Genomic DNA, 27,179 nt, shown 5'->3' with positions numbered 1-27,179 from the left:
AGTGTCAGAAAGATAAATATTGCAATACTATATGATATCACTTATATGTAGACTCTAAAAATAGTATAAATGAATCTCTATACAAGACAGAAGCAGACTCACAGACATAGAAAATAAACTTATGGTTACCAAAGGGGAGAGGGAGGGAGGGAGGGAGGGAGGGACAAATTGGGAGTATGGGATTAATAGATACAAACTACTATACATAAAATAGATAAGCAACAAGGATTTACTATATATAGCACATGGAATTATATTCACTATCTTGTAATAACCTATAATGGAATATAATCTGAAAAAAATAAATGAGTCACTTTACTGTATGTCTAAAATTAACAATATTTTAAATCAACTATACTTCGATAAGAAAAAAATTGATCAGTGTTTGAGAAAGAAAAGTCAACTTCCCCAGAAATACTTAGAAAAGGAGGCACTAGCAAGGATGAGCTCTGGGCTGGAGGGTGTCAGCCTGCAGGTGGGGCGTGGAGGTGGGGGCCAGAAGAAGAGAAGGATGCCTCAACATTCCTTCATCGACTGCAAATTGCTCTGCCAGGGAGGATTCCCCACTTGGGATCAATAAGCTGTTCTCAGCTGATACTCTTTAAAGCCTAGAAAAGTGTGGAAGCAATCATACCGTGGGGGAGTTTCCATGTGGCCCCAGGCGTGCTGAGGTAGAAGAATGAAAGCTGCCCTAGAGAGCTCAAGAGAGAGGAAGGCAAACAGCTGTGAGCATCTCTGGACAGAAGAAACCCGTGATAGACGCACACACAGTGAGAAAGAGAAAAGGAACAGGGAGACAGGGCAGCAGGAAACAGCACATTTCCATTCATTTCATCTTGAGAACATAATGGTCTTCTTAAAAAAAAAAAAAATTCAGGAACTGGTTCATCCTGTATGAAAATTGGTTTTTAGCAAGTGAGTAAACAAGTCAGGTTTTAACTTAAAAAATATAATTCTCTCCTGTTCACTGTCTCATCAATGTAGGCTTGATAGTACATAGTAAAGCTACAGAGTTTAATACTGTAGTAGATAGTAGAGTTTAACACTGCATGTGCTGAATTTAACTTGTGACTAGTTTAGGACTGGATGAAACTGGACAGATCCAAAGATGGAAATATGGTCTTTACTGCTTCTTCTTTCACGTGGGCTGGAACACTGTTGGTCTGTAAAGCAACCAAGATTATAGGAACGTATGTTGGGAAACTAAATTTAAAGAAATGTGGAAAAGGGGGAGGTAGCTACCACCTATTATGCTGTGCATCTCAATCTTTCTGAGTCTGTTTCCTCATCTGATAAATTAGGATAATAATGCCCATGGGCTTGTGTAAATAAGATTATACAGCTCATATAAGAGGGCTTGACCTATAGGAGTAGATAGTGGACGCATCAATGTTGGTTCACTTTCTCTGGCAGAGCACCACATTCTCTGGTGAAGCATTTGTTGACTGCCATGCAGAAATGCGTTTCATGTCCCCTAAGGCAAATGGAGTGTTGGTGATTGAGTTTAATCTTTCTTTTCCTCAACCTCGAAGGACAAGAGTTAAGTTAGGAGGGTGGATATTTCGTGTTTCTTGCTATGTCAGAGAGTTTGCTGGGTGGGGGGGTTGTGAGGCGGGGAGGGTGATGGCTTTTCTGGTGCCTTTGTTAATCATACACTAGGTGGTTGCCAAGCAGCTGAAACAACTACATTTTCTGGCATGGTTTACTTATTGCTGGCCTATAGTGAGGTAGCCTTAGAGAGGTTCCCAGAAGAAACTCAACAGTAAGTGTCCACTCCTCTTGGATACCCTGCTAAACACTTTCAAATGCAATACCCCATTTGCTCCTCAGACTTACTCTAGGAAGTAACATCCCCACTTTAAGGAAGGAAGATCACAACTGAGAGAGATTGATTTGCCTGCAGACTTATTACAATCAGCACTCGTACCCTGAGGCTAGAGCTAAATATTGAGCCTGAGTTCCTTGTGAGCTGGTAGAAGGGGAAGGAAAGAAGAAAAAGGACCAAGTCTGTCAGTATTGATTTAAACTCCTCATTGCTTCTGTTGTGCACATCTCTGCAGTGTTCTCAGGCAACCTCCGGAGGAATCCAGCACATGCGGAATATCTCCAGCCACCCCACAGCACATCCCCAGAGCTTCAGCTCAAGAGGTAAGCCGCAGCCCACTCTGCATGCCACTGCAGACGGCTACTCACGAAAGGGACTGTTTCAGAGTTAACTTCATTTCATTGATGAGTTTCATTTCATTGTCAAACAGACTTGCTTAGGTTGTCCATGAACACTCCTTCAGGGAGGAGCCAAGTTGTGGGGTGATTTATAGGGATGTTGTTACTTTACATTATTGCTATTCTTACAGTGATGAAAGACACCACCACTTCTTAAACATTTGCTGGCTGTGGACCAGCATTTCACATATATCCTCTCTTTTAATTCTGACAACCACTCAGGGAAGTAAATATTATCATTCTCATTTTATAGACAAAAAAATTCAAGGAGGTTAAGAGGCTTGCTGAAGGTCACAATAAGTGACAAAGCAGCGATGCACAATGCCCTCTTTTTAATACTCAAGAATGTGGTCTTTCCGCCTCACCATAGTCTCTCAGGTAATTATTCTTTACGTTGAAATGAGGCGTGAAGACTGGGCTCTGGGATTTCAAGACTGCTGCGCTCCTAAATGAAGTTCGTCCTCTATATAAAGTTAACTTCCATCCCCTAAACCTTTACACTGAGATAAATTAATGGATCAAAGATAGGAAAGATGATCTCTGTCCCTTTCAAGGCATCTCACAAGTTTATGATTCTGAAACCAGGGTACTCCCGCTGGCTTTAGCTTTGAATTGTTCCTCACACTTGACCATGGATGCTCACAAGATTGTTGACTCTTCCTAATGTTTCCTGTATTCATTCCTCGTCATCTAATTGCACTGTCACCACTCTCCTGTATTATTTCAATAATCTCCTAACTTCTCCTTGCCTCCAGGCTTTTCCCATTCTAAATCTTGCTCCTAGATCAGTCTTCCCAGAGTCATTTTGTAAATGTCAGTTCCCATTCAGAAGCATTCCATTGATATGATGCATCCATTTAGGCTGATGTTGGAGAAGAACAGTTAATGACATGATATGGAAAAAATGATCACAGTATGTTATTAAATGAAAAAAAAAGTTACAAAATACACCCAGTGTTACTATGGGTGATTTATGTGTGGTGGAATCATGGATGACTTTATTTTCTTTTTGCTTATTCAGAGCTCTTATATTTTTTGCAATAAACATTATTCTTATAATAAGATAAAAAACTAGAAGTTACAGTAAAAAATAATGAAAAGCTATTCAGGATAGTGTAAAAGAGAACAATAATGAGATTCCATTTTTTAAAATTGAATATATTTGACATAACATTGTGTAAATTTAAGGTGTACAACATGTTACTTTGATACATTTACATATTGAAATATGATTGCCTTTGTAGTTATATTTATCACATTACATAATTATAGTACAGTATTGTCTATTCAGGATACTGTAAAAGAAAACAAAAATGAGGTGCTATTCCATTTTTTAAAATTGAATATATCTGACATTGTGTAAATTTAAAACATGTTACTTTGATACATTTATATATTGTAGTATGATTGCCTTTATAGCTATATTTATCATTACATAATTATATAGTACAATATTGTTGTCTATATTCATTATACTTGCATTTGATCACTATGGCTTATTTGCTACTCATTGTAAGTTTGTACCCTTAAACAACATCAATCTTATCTCCCAAGATTCCATTTTTTTACCATTCAATTAGCAAAAAAATTAAAGATTTATAATAGCCTGTGTTTCCAAGGGTGTGGGAACGGGCATGCTCATGCACTGTAGGTGGGGAAGTACATTGATACAATTTTTGTGGAAGATAATGTGCAGGATTCATCAAAGTGAAAAATTTGCATATGCTTTTACCCAACAACTCTAATTTTAGGAATCAATCGTATAGAAAGACAGTTCTCAAAGTTTGAGCTAGGCCAACAACAGCAGCATCACCTGAGCAAATTTTCAGGTGTGACCCCTAACCTACTAAATCAGAAACTATGGGAGTGGCATCCAGGATCTGTGGTTCAGCAAATCACCTGGAGAGGTGATTCTGATGCATTTTGAGATTTTAGAGCCACTACAAGAAATACCCTTCCTAAGGAGGTACCTTTGTATGAACAAAGGCACAAGGGTTACTGTACAATGATATACATTACTACCTTATTTGTAATGTTGTAAAATTAAAAACAACCTATGGGGACTTCCCTGGTGGTCCAGTGGTTAAGACTTCGCCTTCCAATGCAGGGGGTGCAGGTTCGATCCCTGGTCAGGGAGCTAAGATCCCATATGCCTCACGGCCAAAAAACCAAAACATAGAACAGAAACAATATTGTAACAAATTCAATAAAGACTTTAAAAATGGTCCACATCAAAAAAATCTTTAAAAAGCAAACAAAAAACAACCTATGTATTCAGTAGGGAAATTGCTAAATAGGTTTTATTAGTTTATCCTGTGAAATACTTATGCATTGGTTAAGGAGGAAAAAGTATTAGCATGGAAAGATTATTAGTACATATGGCTTAATTTTTTAAAAAAGTATTGGGTTGGACAAAAAGCTCATTCGGGTTTTTCCATAAGATCTTACAGAAAAACCTGAATGATTTTTTTAGCCAACCCAATAATTTGCAGAAATAAATATCTATCATATTATTAACCACAGTTTATATTGTTTAAAAACAATAAATTCATTTATTACTTATGAAAAGAAAATCCTCCCACTGGCTCCTGTAATATAGAATTAAAACTTCTTAGCCTGGTAATGAAGGTCCTTCGTTACCTGCTTCAGACCTGATTCTCCAGCTCCATGCTCCCCACCCCCAGTATATCCATAAAGAAACTCGTGTTACTATCAAATTATTCTGAGAATGGCTTACTACTTAGCCTTATTTCCATTTTTAGTTGAGGAAACTGAGAAATGTAAAGGTTGAGTGATGACTTGCCTATGGTCACATGGCAGCATTTGAACCTGGATGCCTTTTTACCAAGTTCCAGCTCAAGTGTTTGTTCCACTCCTCCAAGCTGGTTGGCTAATTGTTCCCCAGTCTGGAATATACCTCTTTGCCTTTGCTCGTGCCATTTTCCTTTCTTAAAGTGCTCTGAATCAAGTCTTATGTCCTCCATGAAGCCTTTCTCCAGAACCCTAATCAATGGGGGATCATCCTGAGGCCCTACCCACCCATGTAGTTAAACCTTTCATCAGGTACTGAGCCTCCCTCACCTGTTCTGTAGCATTCCAGGTCTATTCAAGGAGACTCTCATGCCTTGGGACAGGGACTGCTCTGTTCTTTTTTGTTCTCAGTAATTGATCTGCAATAAGTTGTTGTAGTTGATGAAAATGATGATGGATTTGTACTTGGATATTTGCTATCAATACGTCAGAGATTTGACTAACATAGCAGCAGTGACAGCAATCAGAGAAGCAGGCTCCCAGCACACCAGTCCTTGGAATTTAGGAGTTGGATTAGGGATGCAAATGAGCCTTCTCTAGGTATATCTTTTCGAATAGTTTTGGCTTCTATGTGTAAGTGGTATAAATGTTTTACTTATTCACAAAATAAAATTGTGTGAAAAGATAAAAAATAAAATAAACCTTAAATTTTAATACAAACAGAAAGAAATGCATCAAGTTGTTTATCAAATTGACAATCTAACCACACAGAGAAAAGGATTCAAGTAAAATTCTGAACATAGTGCTCTATGTGCAGTTTCTCAGTGTAGGGATAAAAAGGACTTCAAAGAAATTTTAATTTTATTTAGTTGGTTATTTGTTAATAATTATAATGCTATTGGATTCCTAAAACTATTCTATGCATATTGTTGGACAAAGCAAATAACTAAATGTATTGATGTCATCATGTAGTAGGCAAAGTAACACCCCCCTTCCCAAGTTGTCCACATCTGGAACCTGTGTTTGCATGGCAAAAGAAACTTTGCAGATAGAATTGAGATTAATTCTTAATTTAGGGAGATTATTCCAGATTATCTTGAGTGGGCTCAGTGAAATTGCATGGGTCCTTAAATGTAAAAGAGGAAGGCAGAAGAGCAGGTAAGGGAAGGAGAGGCAGGAGAGAGTCAAGTCATGAGAACTACTCAACCTGCCACTGCTGGTCTTGAAGTTGGAGTAAAGGGGTCATGGGCAAAGGCATGCAGTTGGCCTCCAGAAGCTGGGAACAGCCCTCAGCTGACAGTCAGGAAGGAAATGGGGACCTTAATCCTACAGCCACAAGGAACTGAACACTGCTGACAACCTGAATGAACAAGAAAACAGATTCTTCCATAGAGACTCCAGAAAGCAATGCAGCCCTGCTAATACCTTGATTTTACCCTGGTGAGATTCATAACGAGCCTTTGACAGAAGTGTGAGAGAACAAATATGTGTTGTTTTAAGCTGCTAAATTTGTGGTAATTTTTATGGTAGTGTATTGGTTTGCTTGGGCTGCCATAACAATGTACCACAAACTGGGTGGCTTGAACAACAGAAAATCTGGCAGCCGTGTCCAAAATCAAGGTGTCGCAGGCTTGGTGCCTTCTGGGGGCTATGAGAGAAGGATCTGTTCCAGGTCTCTCTCCTGGGCCTGTAGATGACCATCTTCTCCCTATGTGTTCACATCATGTTCCCTCTGTTTGTGCCTTTGTATCCAAGTTTCACCTTTTCATAAGGGCACCAGTCATACTGCATTAGAGCCCACCTTAATGACTTCATTTTAGCTTCATTACCTCTGTAAAGACCCTATCTCCAAATAAGATCACATTCTGAGATACTGGGGGTTAGGGAACTCAATATGTGTTTATATGTTTATATGTATGTATATATATATATTTGTAAATTATGTATATACAAATTATATTTTGTTTATAAATTACACACACACATATACATACATATATATATCTGTATGTATTTCCCCCTGGCCATGTCAACCAAAAGGATCTAAAAGCAATAACACCACTGCAGCAATGAGCACACCTTGCACCCAGATCTTGATTTCTAAATACCATTTCCCACTAAAGAAATCAGGGCTCTTTGAAGAACTAACTGCTTCTGATTCTGGTGCAGGGCAAACACAAGTGAGCCTGGGGAATCTTGGTGTGCCAGAAGGAAAGGAAATACTTAAAGATTAATGAGGTCATGTCAAAAGGACACAGGATCTTGCTTGAAGGGGTTCCCACTGGCCAACTTTGGAATAATTTGAACATCAAAAAGAAAATGACAGTAATGGATTAAAATCCATTGAATTTTTTGAAAAAAGCCCATGAGTCCACAGTCATACTGAAAAACAAAGAACTTAAAGAAAAAAAAAAAAGGATTCCACCTAATAAATGCAGAAAGAGTGATAGAATTAGAGAATCATATTTCAACCACTACTGTAATAATAGATTCAGGCAAGTATCATCAGCAGATGCTAACCACTGAGTAAAAAGTTCTTGAGTAACAAGATGTTCACAAAGAATCAATATATTTCTTCACAGATTATTAATTACAAAGGGGAAAAGGTTTGGTTTGGAGAGATTTGGTGGTTATTACTTTAAGTGATCAAACTGAGCATCGCCAATAGTGGAACAATCTGACGTTATTCGAGCCTTTTGATATGAAGCCCACCTTTGGATTATTTTTACTAAAAAATATTTAACTTAAATCTAACCATAAGAAACAACCATATAAACCCAGACTGTGGCACATTCTATAGACCGTTGGTTTGGACTCTTCAAAAAAGTCAAGGTCATAAAAAAACTGTAGCTGAAAAAGCAGTTGGATTAGATTAAAACAAACAAACAAACGAACACCGTATGCAATATGGAGGCTTCATTGGATTCTTGATTTTTTTTTAAATGCTATGAAAAACATTTGGGAAACAATTTGGAAAATTTTAGTAGGAAATGCATATTAGATAATACTATGAAATATGTTGCTAATTTTTCCCTTAAGTGTGATAATGATGTTGTGATTATGTTTGAGAATGTCCTTATTCTTAGGAGACACATGCTGAAGTTATTTGGTTCAGTGCCATGATATCTGCAAGTTATTTAAAATAGTTCAGGAAAAATATGGTATACTGGAACGGGCTCTTACCAGCTCCTGAGAGCAGATAAATATTCAGGAGTTTTGCAAGCCATTTGCTAAACTAATGGTTTAAAATTAGCTTGAAATCAGTCATGGTGAGAGTTTTTTACACCACAGAAACTGGCACATGCTACACCTAGGGCTTCCTCCCCTACCCCCAGAGACCAGGTTTATCAGCACACCACTGAATATGGAATCAAATTTTAATAACTGGTGAAACAATTCAAGTGTGCCTTGTGTTCAGTATGGTATTCTTTCAACCTTCGTGAAGATTTTAAATTTTTCAAAATAAAAAGTTGGGAAAAACAGAAAAGGAAAAGATCTTCCTTCCTGGGAATGTAAAAACCACAGAGTGAAGGATATGGCACAGAGAGAGGGCGCTTGGGAATCTACCAGGTGAGACTGGGATGTGTCCGTGACCTTAGGTGGGTTGACTGGGAACCTCTGTCTGAGGCCAGCCTGGTGCCTTCAGGAGAGAAGAGTTGCCTGTTTTGCTCAAGGTGCATGAGCTGCTTCCCTTCCTTCCCTCCAGGCCTGGAGCTGAGCTGCTGGGGATGGCTTGCCTGAGTTTACTGGATCCCATAGGAAGTTTCTAATTCTAATTCCTTTGAATAAAAGAGTTAAGGTAGTTGTGGCTTGTGTGGTAACTAAGGCAGCTGTGGGTGGCAGACTTCATTTTCCTTTCCTTTCTATTTGTCTTTTCATTACCCGCTGTTCCCCTCCCCCGTCTCATCCTCTCCTCTCTCTGTACTACCAGGAATCCCCACCCCACACCTGTGCCTAGCTCACCTGCCTTCTAGAAGACTCTCAAGACCCACCTCGTCTACTAAGCATCCCCACGATAACCTCTGCCCTTCTTTCTCATGCTCCAGGGCACTGATGTCTGTTTTACATCCTGTCATATTCTGTTCCAGGATGAGTTGTGTGGCCGATTTTTTTTAACTGATCTGTAAGCTCTTTGGAGGGCAGGAACTGGATTTGATGTATACTTGTTATGTAAAAACACTTCTTTCCCCCAGCTGGAGGTTAGCATAAAATATCTATCAGATTCAACTGAGTTGCTTTCCTCTCCATCTCTTCTCGATTCTCTTTTTCCATTGTTCTCTCCCTCTGTCCCCCCTATTTGTTCCTTGTGTTTGTCCCAGGCCTGCCCACGCTCTGTTTAGCTTTTTTCTTTCCCCCTCTTTTATCCCTCTACTTGTCCTGCCAAGGCTGCAGTTGTGGCCGCCTCCTAACTCTGGACCTCTTCTCAGGACTTCCCCTTGGTCATGGAACTTTTGCACACCTAATTGCTCTGCAAGAAGAAAAGCTGCCTCTGAGAAACGTACACTGTCCTCTTTCAGGCTATCCATCCCTCAAGATTCCCGGCTTCACAAAGGAAGTGGTGCTGGGGCAGCACGTAACTCTCAGACATCTGCATCCCACATTTTTTTCTCTCCCATCCCCTCTCCACCCACTACCCACCCCCCACTCCCTGCCTCAAATTCTCTGGACTGATTCTTGTGGTAAAATCTCACACGTTTTCTCAATCTATATGCAAACCAGGTAGGATTGACAGCTGAAGAAAGCTGCACATTGCCTGGGCTCAAAGTTATCTGTTCTCCCTCTGAGGGAAAATCTTTGAGCTCCGTGACAGTGCCTCGAAGCCATGGCCCTTGTCCTAGACTCTGCCCCGGCCCAGGCGAGCGCCTGACCCCTGCTAATGTGTGGGACCTTTAGCAGCAGAGAGTGGGGGGAGGTAACCAGAGCCCCCCGCATGCCAGTGATTCATGTTCTCTGAAGGCATCAGAGTGTTATTAGAAACCTCGCCTGCCAAATGTGGGGCAAATGTAACCAATTTATTAATGCCGAAAAACCAATGTGTGAAATTGGACCAAGAGGAGAGGGGCACCAGCCCCTCTCCCCACTTCCTGCTCTCTGTCAGTGACAGAGGGAGGGTGGTGGACAAAGAGTTCTGTCTTCTGCAGGAGGACGTTGCTGTCATAATCACATATGATAGTGACAACAAATATTCCTGGCTGAAGCTTCAAAGGGCTGGGAGATAATTGCATCCACCATCCTCAGCCTGGCTGTGATGCCTCAGCCTGTAGCTCGCAGGTTGTAAAGCGCATTGGGCAGGAAGGTGGGGAGCTTGGTCTTGGTTTCCCTCTGCCTAGATCTGCTCCTCAGTTTTGGGACCAAGTGAGAATATGGGGAAGTAAGAATGCCCTGCCATTTGTGTGTTTTTGTTTTTTGGTTTTGTTTTTTTAACATCTTTATTGGAGTATAATTGCTTTACAATGGTGTGTTAGTTTCTGCTGTATAACAAAGTGAATCAGCTATACATATACATACATCCCCATATCTCCTCCCTCTTGCGTTTACAATGTCTCTCAATTTCCAAACTGATGTTGTACGGTGGTCACTTAACCCTTTTCTATACATGGTCTTAGACTGATCTCTCAAGGTTTGCTGGGTAGTTGCAGTTTGTCTCCAGCAGAGAGGGTTCCTTCAGAGCAGTATGCATCTTTATATGCCTCATTGCCATGGATTGCCCTCTAAACAGGTGGTTGAGTTGAAGACATTAGCAGTCCCATTTATTAAAGAATTACTCTATGGTATGTTATCATTATACGTTATTTCATTCAGTCCCCACACAAATACCCTCGTGATGTAAGTATTGTTATTCTTGAGGAAACTGAGCTCAGAGTGTTAATGAACTTGCCCAAGATCATAGGGCTAAGTGCACAGGATTCAAGCCCATGTCTGTTTAACTATGCTCTTCACCACCCAAGTTTAAGAAGTGGAAACCCACAAAATTCTTCGGTAATCTGGTGTGATAGTCAAGAAGCAAATATGGGAAATTTTCTTGCTAAAGCTGCCTTGGAAGTCTCATATTTCAGATGATTAATTTTCGAAGAATCAGCTTACCATAAAAACAATGAACACACATTTCACAAGAGAATAAATAAATGTTTATGATGATTTGGAGAAACTTTAGAAACTTTCAAAATGTCAGGCTTTTTGGGGTTGGCATCATTATCATTTTACAAGACTATGCGGTGGGAGATGAGATCTGGTTATTTTAGATTCCTAGCTATTTAGATTCTGGCTAAATGTCATTTATTTTGTAATGTGTCACCACATGTCATGTCTCAACACTAAAGGCAACATAATGTATAGTGGGGAAGTCTGATTAGTAAATCTTGAATTAGTGTCTTGCTAATAGTTCTGTTATGAAGGAAAGATGCTGATAGAATCCCCTGTGCCCGAATGCCATTAAATTCACATGTTCTTTTCTGCTGGAAATGTGCTTGATGCATTACAGTGTCTTTCTGATTGGCATGATATGCCTAAAGGGCAGAGCTGCCTTCCATTTCTGGGAGCTTTTTCTCCTCCTCCGCTTTCCAGTGATAGTTTAACTGGTCTTGAGGATGCTGTGTGTCATGAGGCAGGAGTAGTTGTCTCTTCAGCGGAAGGGAAGGGGGGTCAATGCTAACATCACTGAGATCTAGAAGCAAAGTTCAGTCTTCATTTTGAATGAAAATCCAATCAATTCACCTTGCTTATTTTGGTATCTAGAAGAGTGCCCCTATTTCTTCCTTTGTCTCCTATAAGCTGCAACTCCCCCAAATCTTCTTAGAAGAATAAATCACTCACTAAAAAAAAGTCTGTAAGCCAATGAAGGTATATTTATGTACTTTAAAACAATTTTTAATGTCTGAAAAAGGTGAAAACAGCTTTTTTGTCCCTATAATTTGGCAGCAGTAAAGGACCCTTTAAGGATTTGAAAATTGGGTTGTCCTCTGACAGTTGAATTAGTAAAATTCACACTCAGTGGCAGTGATTAGCTGTGTCATATAAGAATAATGACAACTCCCAAAATAATAGTGGCAGTAATAAGAATGCAAGGGACTGACTATATACGTGTCAATCCAACCAGAAGTTGAGCTAAGAATCCTCCCAAGGAGACATGGCTGAAATGTAGGTGTAATTTAGTAAGAGGAAAGGGAATGGAATATACTCTATTCTATCTGGGGATCGACTATAAACAGAGATTGATCCCAGAGGATAAAAAGGAAAATCTAAAGAGTGCCGATCTTAATCTTTTAGAGGCAAAGAAGCCTTTCTAAATGGCTCTGAGCTTTATGATTTTCTTGGTAAAAGAAAAGCTTTCATTTTCCTATAGTGAAAGCTCGCAGACTGGCACCTGATAGGCCAAGTCTGGCCCACATACAAATTTTGCTTTGTCTACACTGTATTGAGTTACAGTATTTTTAAAAGTTGTCAATTAATTTCACATAGGAAAATCTAGGATTCTAGCTTTTATTGAAAAATTGGGAAGACCTGGCTTAGCTAAACTGTCCACAATGGGCTGGAGCTATAAAGCAGCAACTGCTCCCTTTAGAAGAGGGTTCACTCTCCGGATTGCCACAGTCTCCACTATTCCCTATCATACCTGCTCCCTGACCTGCTCGACTCATCTATGTTTCAGTCTTTTGAGCCTCTTGGTTTTTGAGTGTGTGACCCGCCTAGTGGGTAAGCTGGCCTTCAGCTACTTGAGCTGAAATTAGCTTCTTAAGACCCTGAACCCTCCTTGTTCTGATTCCATGCTCAGCATGCAACCTTGTGAGAATCTGGCTTCCCATGTAATTTGCCTATAAAGAAAGAATGCATTGATCTTCTGCCCTGAGCATCTTGCTCTATATGAGGTGGTGGCTAGAGTAAATTTTAAAAGGTTTCGGCTTTGGAGTCAGACAGGCCTGCTTCCAATTCTGGCACTGACACTTACTAGGTAAGGTCACCACGAGGCCTCTTGGCACCCCGCCGGTTATCTTCTCCTGGAGATGTCACCCTGGGTCACCTTGGGCCACATACCAGAATATTCAAATTGCAAAAACATTTTATGAGCAAAATTGATACCCCTAAGTCACAAATTACAGCAACCCCACATCTAACCAACCAACCAACAAACTTAAGTTTCTCTAGAGATAGTACACCTAACAAAAGGATAGAAAGCTACTGATCGGAAACACAAATTCTGATGGCTGTCTGTTCTAGAGAGGCGGAAGGGGAAATGGTGGCTAGAACATGGATTTTGAACTTAAGAGACTTGTATTCAAGTCCTAGTTCTTTCCTTTATTAACTGTGTGAACTTAAAAAAGTCATTAACAGCTCTGAGTCCCCAAAATAAAAATTCTCTCCCTACATACCCCATTGAAACTTTGTGCGGATTAAATAAAATAAGGTGGGGAAGATACTAGGTAAACTGTAAAATGTATGGAATTGTTAATATCAAATTTTTATACGCCCCAGTGAACATAAGAGCAGAAATAGTAGAAGAACCCAAGAGGCCCAAACCTGGAGTCTCTAGCCTGCCAAAGCAGCATTCACAGCCTAAAGATCAGTGCCAGGTTCAGAACACCCATAACCTGGAGTATACATCGAAGCCTGGAGTGCACATCAAATTAGAGTCTGGTTTGGGAAATAAAATAATAATATCCAGTGATGATTAATGTGGAGGGAAAGAGTCTCACACACATTGTTGGTGAAATTATAAACTGGAACAAAGAAATCATGTCAGCAGTACCTATCAAAGTTTTAAATATGCACTCAGCAATTCCCTTCTAGGAATTTATCCGATGGAAACACTCTATAGTGAGCAAGAATACCTGTACAAGAATGTTCAAGGAGGACTTCCCTGGTGGTCCAGTGGTTAAGACTCTGCACTTCCACTGCAGGGGGCACAAGTTCAATCCCTGGTCAGGAAACTAAGATCCCACATGCCACTTGGTGCGGCCTGAAAAAAAAAAAACTAAACTAAAGAATGTTCAAGGCAACATTACTTATACTATAAAATACAATTTAAAATTAATGCATATTCTTGTTATGACGACTATGCAGCATTAACAAAAATGAAGTAGATGTGTGTATATACATATATATATGTGTGTGTGTGTATATATAAATGTATATATATATGTATATACTGAAATGGAATGGCTATCTGTAAGGTATGATTGAATTACAAAAAGCAAGCTGCAGTACAGTATAAACAGTGTGACCATATGTTTTTAAAATAACCTAGGTATATGTATGTACCTAGAAAAAGTCTAAACATATACAAATCTAACTTTTAACATTGATTTCCACCGGAGAGGGTGAGTAGAATGTAAGAAAGAGACTTCACTTTTTGCTTTACATACTTTTACGTTACTTGAATATTTTATAATGATCAGGCATTACTTTTGTAATTTTTATTTTTTTATTTTTATTATTACTTTTGCGGTACGCGGGCCTCTCACTGCTGTGGCCTCTCCCGTTGCAGAGCACAGGCTCCGGACGCGCAGGCTCAGCGGCCATGGCTCACGGGCCCAGCCGCTCCGCGGCATGTGGGATCTTCCCGGACCGGGGCACGAACCCGTGTCCCCTGCGTCGGTAGGCGGACTCTCAACCACCGTGCCACCAGGGAAGCCCTGTAATTTTTAAAACACAACTAGAAATCAAAAAAGAAAAGTTAAACCAATATTTAAGCTAGGGAAAATAAAATAAAATATATTTAAAGAGCTCTAGCCAAGGGTAGGAGTAAGGCCAAGGAACAGAAGCAGGGGCACAGAGCCCAGAGAACCACATGCCTGGGGTCTCCCCAGTAGCTGTTCCCACACACACCTGACCACTGATGTTTCAGGACCATGCCTGTCCTCCTGGATTTGTGGTCCTCTGCTGGCAGAGTCGGTCTGTGTCTGCATAGTTGCCACTCCTACTGCAGTGCTGCCAGCTGTTTTCCTATTTCTGAAATTGAAGGTTACAGCAAATGCCTTCGAAATTAAGAGTCGTGCCCAGGGGGCAAAGCACTGGGGCTTCTAAGAGAGACTCTTCTGTTCCTGAGAATTTAACTGGACTATCCCTGCTCCTTGACTTCTACACTTTGTTTTTGTATTAACTCCCTGTGGCTTTGACCTTGGATTTGACCACAGATTCTGATTCTGCCTCTGCTCCAATCTTGTGTCTTCTCTTATGGTAACCTACTGTCCAGTTCTGGCCGATTCCATGACTCGGGTTTTCTTCAGGGGCTGGATTTGGGCAATTTCTTCACGCTTGCTTCCAGCACCTAATCCTCTTTTAACCCTACTTTTAACTCTGTCATCCTGTCTCAACACTGATGTCACCAGCAAAGAGGCCAGCATGGGCCCAAACAGAACTACAGACATGATAACTACAAGACATGATAACTCATGATAACTATACATATGGGGCACCTGGGACAATTGCTGTCTGGGAAGAAGCTGTCCTTAACTTCACATGTGGTTCTTAATGAGAGGATAGGAAGTCAGTGGGAATGATCATGCTGGAGTCACAGTGCCGTTGTTTCTAACAGCCCCCAACACTTTGGGAGCAATATGCCTAAGGTGGTATGTGTTTTGTAAGTTATGACTGTATAGAGGGAGATGGAAGGCCACCAGCTTGAGCCAGTCTATCCCTTTTAACTTGCTTGGACACTGTCTTCTCCAAATGATGATCCTCATTTATTTTTCATTTCATGACATAGAAAGAACATGTGGGAAGATTCCAGGAGTGAACTTAACTTTCTTTTGAACCATCCAGTGTGAGTCAGAATTGTGGTTCCACATAGTTAGTTAGGGACCTTTCTTCTTCTCAGACTTCTCAGCAAGCAGGCTGGGTGAGCTCTGTGCATTGACAAGGGAGATGGTTAGAGAGATATGGCTTCTCCCAAGGCTGGAATTGAAACTCAACCTCAATTAAGTTAAGAAATCCTCAGTTAAGACTGCCTGGCCCTCTTCACCCTGCCAGCTTTTAGGAGCTGAGACAGGATCTCCTTAGGACCCAGAACAGAAGCATTTTGTAATAAAATTCCTTATACATTTTCACTTCTCCATGGCTCTTAAAATAATCCTTTAGCATGAAGGGTGATTTTACCTTTTGAATCCCAGGTCTGGTTTTCCTGCCTGCCAAGAAAATAGACATGCAACACACAGTGTACCCAGAAGCCATAAAGGAAACTAGTATATTACATTTGAGAACTTTAAAACATTTATATAAAATCCATAGCCAAAGTCCAAGGACAAATAATACATTGGTAAAAATATTCAAGACAAACATGACAGATAAAGTGTTAATTTTCTTACTTCAAAGAGACAATAAATTAATTAAGTTATAAACAGGGAGTTCTCAGAAAAAGATAAAATACATATGACCTGAAATATATGAAAAGATGCCCAACCTCAATGAGGACTTAAAACTGCAAATCAAAACAACAACAAAATTTCTTCAAACAGATAGGCAAATATTAGAAAGTTTTATATATTTGATATTGGAAAGAAAATATCAAAGTAAGAATACTTGTATACTGTCAGTCAAAATTTAAATTAGTACACACTTTTGGAATGCAATTTGGCAGTAAGTTTCAAAATGTTTAAATGTCCTTTGAACCAGTCCTAGGAATTTATCCTAGAGATACACTTATAAAAGTAACCTGAGAGGGCTTCCCTGGTGGTGCAGTGGTTAAGAATCTGCCTGCCAATGCAGGGGACACGGGTTCAGGCCCTGGTCCGGGAAGATCCCACATGCCGCGGAGTAACTAAGCCCGGGCACCACAACTACTGAGCCTGCGCTCTAGATCCTGCGAGCCACAACTACTGAGCCCACGTGCCACAACTACTGAAGCCCACGTGCCTAGAGCCTGTGCTCCACAACAAGAGAAGCCACCACAGTGAGAAGCCCACACACCACAATGAAGAGTAGGCCTCTCTCGCTGCAACTAGAGAAAGCCCATGCAGAAACGAAGACCCAGCACAGCCAAAAATAAACATGTAATATAAATAAATTTTTTTAGAAAGTAACCTGAGATAGATGAATAATATGAAAACCCCCAAATAACCCAAATACTCATCAATATGAGATTCATTAAATAAAGTTATTTTTTATTGCTACAATGGAATACTATTTGGCCATTACATATATTAAATGGCTATGTGTTGGGATGAAAATATTTTCTTATTTAAGTGAAGAAAGCAAGAGGCAGAGCAGCATGTTTAGTATAACCTCATTCATAAATAGAAAGGATTTTATATGTGTGTGTGTAGTGATATATGCATAAACAATTTTTCTGAAAGTATAACAAGGAAGTGTTAACAGTTTGGCAGAAAGATCTGTTGGGAGGCGGGACCAGACGTTTCTCTTTTTACACCTCTCTATAGCACTTTTTTCTAGGTGGCTACCTTCCTCTTATTTAAATAAAATAAATTGTTAGACACACTATTGTATGCAATATGTTGTGTATGATAAGTAAAGGTGGTGGTGCCATGGAGCACAGGATGGGCACCAGAACCAGTAAGGCAAAAGGAGTGTCAAGCCTTCCTGCATCAAAGGCGGCCTGGGCTTCATTTTTAAGGATAAGAAGTCCTTAGATAAAGATCAGGGCCAGGGAACTCCAGGTAAAGGAAATACTGTTTTCAAAGTAATGGAGGTGAGAGAAGGCAAGACATGCTTAGGGAATTAAAGGGTGGGGGGGAGTTTGTTGGCATGCAGAGTGATTAAAAGCAAAAAGCTGGCTAAGTAGAGGCTAAATCACTTCCTGCCTTAAGGACTCTGGATTTTCTCTGAAAGCAACGAGAAACCACTGAAAATTCTAAGTGAAGGAGTGACCAGGTTAAAACCTATGAACCCTTACTTTGGTCCATCATGAGTTGGCTTAATAGCAGGGACAGTCATGTAACTTCAAAAAGGATAACAGGAACTGGGACTCCAAAAAGTAGAAGTTGAAGACAAAACTGTTAGGAATCCAGCAGGACTGAGGGTCACTGGAGAGTGACACTGATCAGATACCGGGCATGTGGCCGGAGCCAACTAGGTGGGCCCTGAGCACGGCAGTGCAGTCTCAAGCCCTAAAACCAACTGGGGTAGATTGGCTGTGGGGTATGCAGTGGTCAGTTTGATGTGTCAGTTTGGCTAGGCTACAGTCTTCAGGTATTCAGTCAAACACTAATCTAGGTCGTGTTGTGAATATATTTTGTAAATGTAATTTAAGTCTACAGTCAGCCGACTTTAAGTAAGGGCTATCACCCTAGATAATCTGGGTGAGCCTGATTCAATCAGTTGAAATTGCTGATGGCCTGCACCATGGATTTCGGACTTGCCTAGCCAGGTCCCACAATTGCAGAAGCCAATTCCTTGCAATAAGTCTCTTAATATGTATCTCCTGCTGGTTCTGTTTCTCTGGTGGGACCCTGATAGGGTGTCAGAGGATGGGGTAAATAGAATTAACAGGGAAAGGGAAACACGTATGTGATCTCACCCAGTAAATCTTCGTTGACTATAGTTTTTTTCTCTCTTCCTGGACAGCATGAATCTTCCTCAAATGTCCCTTTACTCAGACACCCAGGAGTTTGACTGCTATGCATTCATATTCTACCCCAAGTCAGCTCCACAGGTCACTTTCCTCGGCTCTCCCAGTTCAGTTTATTACAATAAAACTTTTAGATCAGTCAGGACTCTCTTAGTTGCAAGTGACAGGACCCCAAGTTAAACTAACATAAGCCAAAAGAAAGGGATGAATGGAAGGTATGAACCACAGAAGCTCCAAGAACCTCAAGGACCAGAACTAGGACACTTGAACCTACTGGGACCCTGTCTTACTTCTTTGCTTCCTTCTACGTGTTCTCTACCAGTTTCTCTGAGATGGCAGGTTTCATGGCTCCTGGAAGTCCTTAGCTCATACATTCCCAGCATTTGTTTATTCATTTAACAAATATTCGTCAAGACCTTCTGTACAAACACAGAAACTCTACCTTACGGCAGGGGAATCAGATAATGAACAATATATAATATGATATTATTATTGTATTAAAATGCATTTTGGAAGGGGAAAAGAGGCCTTCCAGATTCAATTTTTTTTAATTGCAGAGAAGGTTCTGATTGGATAGCTTTGAGTTCTGTCCCTGCCTCTCCACTGTGACAGTCAGTCCTCACTTAAATTCCATGGTGATAGTTGGTGTGGGGGGCAGGGGAAGCAATTCCTAAGAGAAAGAAGGTACTTTCCCAGAAAAGAGGGAGTTAGTTGACCAGGTAGACAAAAACATTTCGTATCTTTCCACAACCATTATATTGGAATTACTGGCTTATTGTTTCATTGGCACTCAAAAACATATTTCCTATGAATTTAAGAGTAACATTCTTTGGGGAACCAAAGTAAAAGGAACAAGTGCAAAGTTGTTCAATAATCTTATTGTTTTAGACGACTCACTGTGTGTGTAACATCACAGAAAGGCCATCCTGCGGCCACCTAACCTGGGATGTGAAAGGTAAAATTGAATTCTATGGCAATGGCTTTAAAGATGTTGGTTGTTCACATACTTTTTCATTCACTAATTCATCCATACCCATAAAAACAGAGTATATATTATATTGAATATATGTTATAGGCAAAGTTCTGAGAACAAAGGTGCAAAATGCACTGTCTCTGTCATCAAAGATAGAGGGAGAGGCAGGTGTATTAACTAATCAAAATGTGCTCTGATAAGTTCCGTAGTGTACATAGTATGATGGAAACAGTGGAGGCCGTGCTAAATTCTTAGAGGAATCAGAAAAGTCTCTGCAAAAGTGGGACATTTGAACCAGGCCTCAAAAGATAAAAGGAGCTCTCTAGGTAAAGGAGAGGAGGCTGGCATTCCAGAGATAGAAAACAACAACTAAGCCACAAAGGCACAGAAGTAAGTAAAAGCATGACAAGGAGAGAAGCTAAGCTAGAGGGCTGTCATGCAGAAGGGACCAGAGACGAAATTGTGAAGGATACACACAAGCCATTCAAACGACTTCAAATTTTTCAGTCCATAGGCAACGGGGAGCTACTGATTGGCTGACAGGAGAGGTGTCATGTTCTACAAAATCTGTGTTCTAGAAAAAAAATTCCAGAGGGCTGTCAAGAAGGAGTGAAGTCTGCAATTAGCCCTTTGGGAGCTGTCAAAACAGTCCCAGTGGGGCTTCCCTGGTGGCGCAGTGGTTGAGAATCCGCCTGCCGATGCAGGGGACATGGGTTCGTGCCCCGGTCTGGGAAGATCCCACATGCCGCGGAGCAGCTGGGCCCGTGAGCCATGGCCACTGAGCCTGTGCATCCGGAGCCTGTGCTCCGCAACGGGAGAGGCCACAACAGTGAGAGGCCCGTGTACCACAAAAAAAAAAAAAAAAAAAAAAAAAAAAAAAAAAAAAAAAACAGTCCTAGTAAGAGATATTAAGAAAGTAAATGCAGTCCAGGGCCACAGGATTAGAGAGGACAGGAGAGATCTGAGAAAGAATTACAAAGAGGATAGAAGAGGACACGATTTATTGTATTTCTACCTTCCCCCTGTGCCCTGAGATACTTTACACACTATTTCATTTACTCTTTACAGCAACCCTGTGAGGGTGTAATGTCCCCCTCAAGAAACTGACCAACAGAGAGGCTGACTCACTTAAGGTCACAGAGGCATTAAACAGCAGAGCCAGGACCTGAACCAAGGTCTGCTGGATCCCAAAGCCAATGTTCTTTCTCCCTACTCACAAGGAATCAAAAGGACTTGGTGATTAGGGTTCCATCATCCCTCACTTTCCAAAACTTTGTGGGAAGCAGTGTGTGTGCACCAGCCTCTAGCATGCCCAGGGAAGAATGCATTCTGTTAGATTACATCATGCTGAAGGAGGGAGGACTTCTTATATATCAAGTGGAATTTGGAGGCCCAGCCAGTGTTCACCCTGTCTAGGTCTGTATTCGTTTTCTATTATTGCTGCTGTAACAAATTGGCATAAACTTAGTGGCTTAAAACAGTATGAACTTTTCTTCTTACAGTTCTGTAGGTTAGAAGTTCAACAAGGGTCTCACTGGGCTAAGATCAAGGTGTCAGCAGGGCTGAGTTTTTTTCTGGAGGCTTTAGGGATTAATTCTTTCCTTGCTTTTTCCAGTTTCTTAGAAGCCACCACTTTGTTTCTGGGCCCCCTCCTCCAGCAGTGACAAGTTCAGTCTTCATATCACATGGTTCTGATCGTTCCTCCTGCCTCTCTGTTCCACTTTTAAGAAGCCTTCTGATTACACTGGACCCACCTTGTTAATCCAGGCTAGTCTCCCCATTTTAAGGTCAAGTGATTAGCAACCTTAATTTAATCTGCCACCTTAATTCCCCTTGGCCATGAAACAGAACACATTCACAGCTTCTGAGGATTAGGACGTGGACGTCTTTGAAGGGCCATTATTCTGCCTACAGCAAGTTTCTTTACATGATTTTAGATTTGGATCTTTCTGTACTAGTTCTGGAAATTTACAAGGAGAGGCTCAGGGAAGCAGTGGTGAGAAAAGAGTTAACTAGCCATCCAAGAAACACAGTGACCTCTTGACGATGTTGAGTGCAGTGTAGACCTGCAGGCCAAGAGCTGGGCTGTTGGGGTAGGTGGCTCACATCTTCGAAGAAAAGCTCATCAAGCAATGACCAGTAGAAACCAGGACACCAGTCACCTGGGAAACCAAGGAAACATAAACATACAGCCATCCATCACTGCCATCTGGAAAAAATTGGGTAGTGAGGGTCTTCCTGTTAGGCCCTGCTCCAGTATTTATTTGTGTAGCTGGAGTTCCCAGACCAGCCTTTCTGTCAGCGATGCTTCAGTGAGGTGTACGGGGCTGAACCTTAGCCTGGAATTAAAGCACACCACCTTTCTGTGTGAATGTGGATGTAAATATTACCAGCAGGTCACTCAAGAGATAGGTGTCCATATTTCCAAGTCTAAACGATCTCTGTCAGTCAGACACGAAGACCCCATGTGCGTGTTGGCAATATCGTCTTTAGGAAAAAATCTGAATTCCCAGTGAATTCTGCATGTGTTCTGCTCTGTCCAGGAGCTGTGATGTCCAGGAGCCTTGTCCTACTAGCTCCACCCTGGTCAATGATTTCATGTAGAGATGTGAAGGGGAAAAACGGTTTTAATTGGGTCCACTGTGCAAAGTGATACACTAAGTTACATGGGCCCTCCTCCCAAGAGTCCTCACTGTTGGTCAAGAATGTTTTCAGCTGTTGCTCCAGCCATGGTGAGAGATTTGCCCTGCTCCCTTTACGTGCTCTCACCCTGTCCCCCAAGTGATTCAAAGATATTTACAAGGCAGCTGGCTGGGGTTTGCAGGGGCAAGTCTGAGGCATGGATCAGAGCAAAGTGAAGTGACCCGTATAGGGAACAAACCTATGACCTTGGCCTCTCAAGCACAGTATCCTTACAGACTCAGCTAACAGTGCCTCCTGAAAGCCCACCCTTCACTCAGGTCCATATGCAACGTTAAAACACTCAAAGGCCGCTGGCTGTAGCAAGGAGAACGTTCATTCAGACCAAGAGATTTCCTAGCATCACGTTGTGTCCTCTTACCTTGAGGATATATTGGGGTGCTACCCTGTCAGAACCAAACACATTCTTTTTTTTAATTTTTAATTTTTATACAATTTTTAAAGGTTACTTTCCATTTACAGTTATTACAAAATATTGTCTGTAATCCCTGTGTTGTACAATACATCCTTGAGCCTGTCTTACACCCAATAGTTTGTACCTCTTACTCCCCTACTCCTATGTCACCCCTCCCCCATTCCCTCTCCCCACTGGTAAAAACTAGTTCTCTATATCTGTAAGTCTGCTTATTTTTGTTTTATTCACTAGTTTGTTGTATTTTTTAGATTCCACATATAAGTGACACCATACAGTATTTGTCTCTACCTGACATATTTCACTAAACATAATGCCCTCCAAGTCCATCCATGTTGCTGCAAATGGCAAAATTTCGTTCTTTTTTATGGCTGAGTAGTATTCCAGTGTGTGTGTGTGTGTGTGTGTGTGTATATATATATATATATATATACACCATATTTTCTTTATCCATTCATCTGTTGATAAGACACGTTGTTTCCATGTCTTGGCAATTGTAAATAGTGCTGCTATGAACATTAGGGTGCATATATCTTTTCAAATTAGTATTTCTGGGGGTTTTTTGGTATATATACCCAGGAGTGGAATTGCTGGGTTGGATAGTAATTCTATCTTTAGTTTTTTGAGGAGCCTTCATACTGTTTTCCACAGTGGCTGCACCAATTTACATTCCCACAAACAGTGTAGAAGGAGAACAAAACAAACTCCTGATGACTGTGGAATGCTGTAGGCTGCATAGGAGTTCCCCAGCCTCATTCATGGTCACAGTGTGAGCTCCCAAAGGGCACAACTAGGCTGTATCCAGTCCTTGGCATAAGGTAGATGCTCAAAGCGTGTAAGTGAAATGAATTTTAAAAGTGGATGAATTCGTGAGATAGATAAATGTGTTGTATATATCCTGCCTTTACTTTGAAAGATGGTTCTCAGAATCCTCACATTCCATATCACTTGTTTCATGGACAAGAAACACCCTAGTTCAATACTGCCTATTGGAAATGTAATACAAATCCCCAATGCAAGCCACAGTCATACTTTTAAATTTTCTAGTAGCTACATTAAAATAAGTAAAAAAGAGACATAGGAGGGCTTCCCTGGTGGCGCAGTGGTTGAGAATCCGCCTGCCGATGCAGGGGACACGGGTTCGTGCCCCGGTCCGGGAAGATCCCACATGCCGCGGAGCGGCTAGGCCCATGAGCCATGGCCGCTGAGCCTGCGCGTCCGGAGCCTGTGCTCCGCAACGGGAGAGGCCGCAGCAGTGAGAGGCCCGCGTACCACAAAAAAAAAAAGAAAAAAAGACATAAGAGATTAATTTTAATTATATTTCATGTAACACTATATATCTAAATTATTATGATTTTACATATAATTTATGTAAAAATCATTGATTTTTTTTTTTTGGTGCCAACTCTAACAACATATCTCCATTCAGACTCACCACATTTCACATAGCTACATATGGTTTGTGGCTACTGTGTTCAACAGTTTAGCTCTAGATACTATCAATATCTAGTCAATATTATTATTAATTAACATCTGAGCAACACTTAACAAAGAATCCCTACTTTTATTAACTAATTAGTAATAAGCCTGTTGATAAGTGCCATTATTTCCACTTTATAGTTGAAGAAGCAGGCTTAATTTCAAGCTAGTAAGTAGTCGAGCTAGGACTTGAAACCAGGTGTTGCTTAAGTCTCCTGTTTCCCAATGCACCAGGTACTGCCATTCCTGCAGGGAACCTCAGCACAGTGTGGAACAGGTGGGGTTGCTTCTGAAGACTCCAGGTAGGTGCCTCTTAGTTTTACTTCACTATCATGTTTCAATTAATGTAGGTCAAATGGTTTAGGCAGATACTGCCACATTATAAATGTCATGTCAGCTGCGCCAACTATGACTGGGCACCTTCTGATTCTGGGAAGAAAAGCAAAGCTTGTGGAGAGACATTTTTCCTGTGCCATTGGCTGCAGCTCCCTATTTTTCATTTTTTTTTCATTTCAGAGCTCCAAAGAACTTGCCTGAACCTCTTAGTCCTGCTTCCCAAAAGAAAAATGAATTCTATCTTCGTTCTTTTCTTTCTAATTTCCAAACAGTAATAGTATTTCATAACACTTCCAAATTTTACTCCCAGCAACCTGTGGCCTCAACTCCCTTCCCAGTTATGCTGTCAGAAAGACTTAATTATGCTTATTTCGCAGCAGTAATTTTTGTGCAGTCTGACTGGCCTGTAATGCCCCTTTGCTTGGAACTCTGATGCTGTGATTTTCCTCCTGAAATCCAAATTGTCTTTGGAAAAGACAACCGGTTTCTCACCCAAGCCATGTCCAAACAGGTCTGGTCCCCAGACCGTATCTGGCATGAAAAGAGGTTCAGTGCAGTGCACAATAGATGACTGTAGTCTAATTTTAGACCAGATGGTTCTCAAGAACATGTTTCTTCTCTGTTGACCCCGCTTCTTATCCCCATCAGACCACCTCCTCAGGGAGGGACCCTAACAGGCATCAAGAACATACAGGAAGGAACATAGGATTTTCCTAAAACACATATATGATCCTGCTATCCTCCTGATTAAGACACTTTAATGGCTTAGTACACTCTGCAAGATGAAGTCCAAACTCTTTAATCATGCAACAAAGCCCTCCTTGTTGGGACTCTTTCCTACCTCCCCAGCCTCCTCCCCTGCCACACCTCTTACCATGCTGCAATGGCACCAACATCTCTGCAGTTTTTTCTGAAAACACCAGATGGGTTCAGGCGTGTGATCTCTATACCAAAATGGCTAGTTCTCCTATCCTCATCTCTGTTCACCTTGCCAATGCGTACTCAAACAAAGTCTCACCTGAACCCCCCAAATGGAATTGTCCACTCTTTCCTTTGTGACTCCCAATACTGTCCACCCCTCCAGCACAAAGCTTGTAACATGTTGCTGTACTTTTTGTTTACATGGCTAAACAAAAGGCACCTGGGGGCAAGGACTATGTCTTAGCTATCATTGACCCTCCTTTGCCTATCAAGATGTCTGGTGCATGAATAAGCATTTTGTTTGTTGATGAAGGAAGGAAGAATAGACGGGTATTACAGATGTAGAGTGAAGCCCCAATCTTAATCAACTTACCATTCTCCTCCTTATCTTATTTGGAGATATTTAGAAATCTAAACATGAGGGACGTTCTGGGACGTTTTGGTGGCCGGGAAGGTAGAGCAAACCAGATGGACCTAGAGTAAAGAAACAAGTCTCTGATGCTTAAGGAGAAGTGAACAAAGGGATCTTCAAATATCCTTTTAGATTTCCCAGCTTAGCCCAGCAGGGAAGGACAGGAAAGGAGGCAGGATTCAGGGTAAAAGCCTCTCTCTGGAATAAGTTTCCATGTGACTGGAGTATTTCTCGTACTGTTTCTTATGAAAGCATGATGCAAAGAGCGATAAAGTGAGAACTCAAACTTTATTCCCTTTAAAGCTAGAAAGAGAGGTTCCTGGATCATTACTTGGGCCCACAGTTTTTTAATGACTCAGGAAAATGCTGCAGAATCTGAAATTATTGGGATGATTTATCTTTGATTTATAGAATCTAGGGAAGACTTCTCTCACAGGCTTGATCCTTTAGAAAAGGATTATACTTCATATGGAACAGACTTAATAATTGGGGTTATAGTACCAGTGATTTTAAAAAAAGAGTACAGGCTCCATCTCCAGTAATATCTGAGTATTTATTAACAGACCAACCTATGTGCACACGCGTGCATACACACACACTCATACACATGTGCACACAAACACACACACTTGTCAAAATGTGTTTTAGGGCTTCCCTGGTGGCTCAGTGGTTGTGCGTCCGCCTGCCGATGCAGGGGAACCGGGTTCGCGCCCCGGTCCGGGAAGATCCCACATGCCGCGGAGCGGCTGGGCCCGTGAGCCGTGGCCGCTGAGCCTGCGCGTCCGGAGCCTGTGCTCCGCAACGGGAGAGGCCGCAGCAGAGGGAGGCCCGCATACCACAAAAAAAAAAAAAAAAAAAAAAATGTGTTTTAAAAAAATGCTATCTAAAGACATTGGAGAGCTATTATAAGCAAGAAGCTACTGGAGAGAGTTAATACATGGTAGAAGAGTTTCCAGATTTTATAGTTTTCAGACTTTAGTCTGCACCAGGCAGAGTGGCTAAAACTCCAGTATGAAACCCACAGTCTTACTGGAGAAGAACCAGAATATGGGGCAAGCACAGCAGTAAAAAGTTAAGGGGAATTCCCAAAAGGGCAGAGACCAAGAGGGGGAACCCCAACTGCCTACAGCTCTGACTGAACTTTGAACCACACTTACACAGGGCAGACACCAAGCCACCTAGTAAAGCTAGAAGAGCTGAAATGAGATTTGAGCGGTTACCCTTAACATGGGAAACATTAAAAGGACAGTAAGGGGCTTCCCTGGTGGCGCAGTGGTTGAGAGTCCGCCTGCCGATGCAGGGGACACGGGTTCGTGCCCCGGTCCGGGAGGATCCCACATGCCACGGAGCGGCTGGGCCCGTGAGCCATGGCCGCTGGGCCTGCGCGTCCGGAGCCTGTGCTCCACAACGGGAGAGGCCGCAACAGTGAGAGGCCCGCGTACCACAAAAAAAA

At 41.4% G+C, this 27,179-nt stretch overlaps 1 protein-coding gene across 3 annotated transcripts in view; it reads left to right on the top strand.

Annotated features, from left to right (window-relative positions):
* HAO2 (hydroxyacid oxidase 2) overlaps positions 1–27,179 on the top strand; it is a 215,243-nt gene that overhangs the window by 69,358 nt on the left and 118,706 nt on the right. For 2 of the 3 annotated variants that reach the window (XR_008617141.1, XM_055084369.1), the window contains exons 4-5: positions 2,061–2,148; positions 24,292–24,359. The gene's annotated coding sequence lies outside the window, so the exon portion shown is untranslated. Of the gene's footprint in view, positions 1–2,060; positions 2,149–24,291; positions 24,360–24,573; positions 27,140–27,179 lie in introns of those variants that run through there. The other variant, XR_008617142.1, reaches the window with a different exon arrangement.

The sequence above is a fragment of the Physeter macrocephalus genome, chromosome 4, assembly GCF_002837175.3.
Source record: "Physeter macrocephalus isolate SW-GA chromosome 4, ASM283717v5, whole genome shotgun sequence".
In the NCBI taxonomy this organism is placed as follows: domain Eukaryota; kingdom Metazoa; phylum Chordata; class Mammalia; order Artiodactyla; family Physeteridae; genus Physeter; species Physeter macrocephalus.
This window is presented reverse-complemented; position numbering and strand designations above follow the sequence as displayed.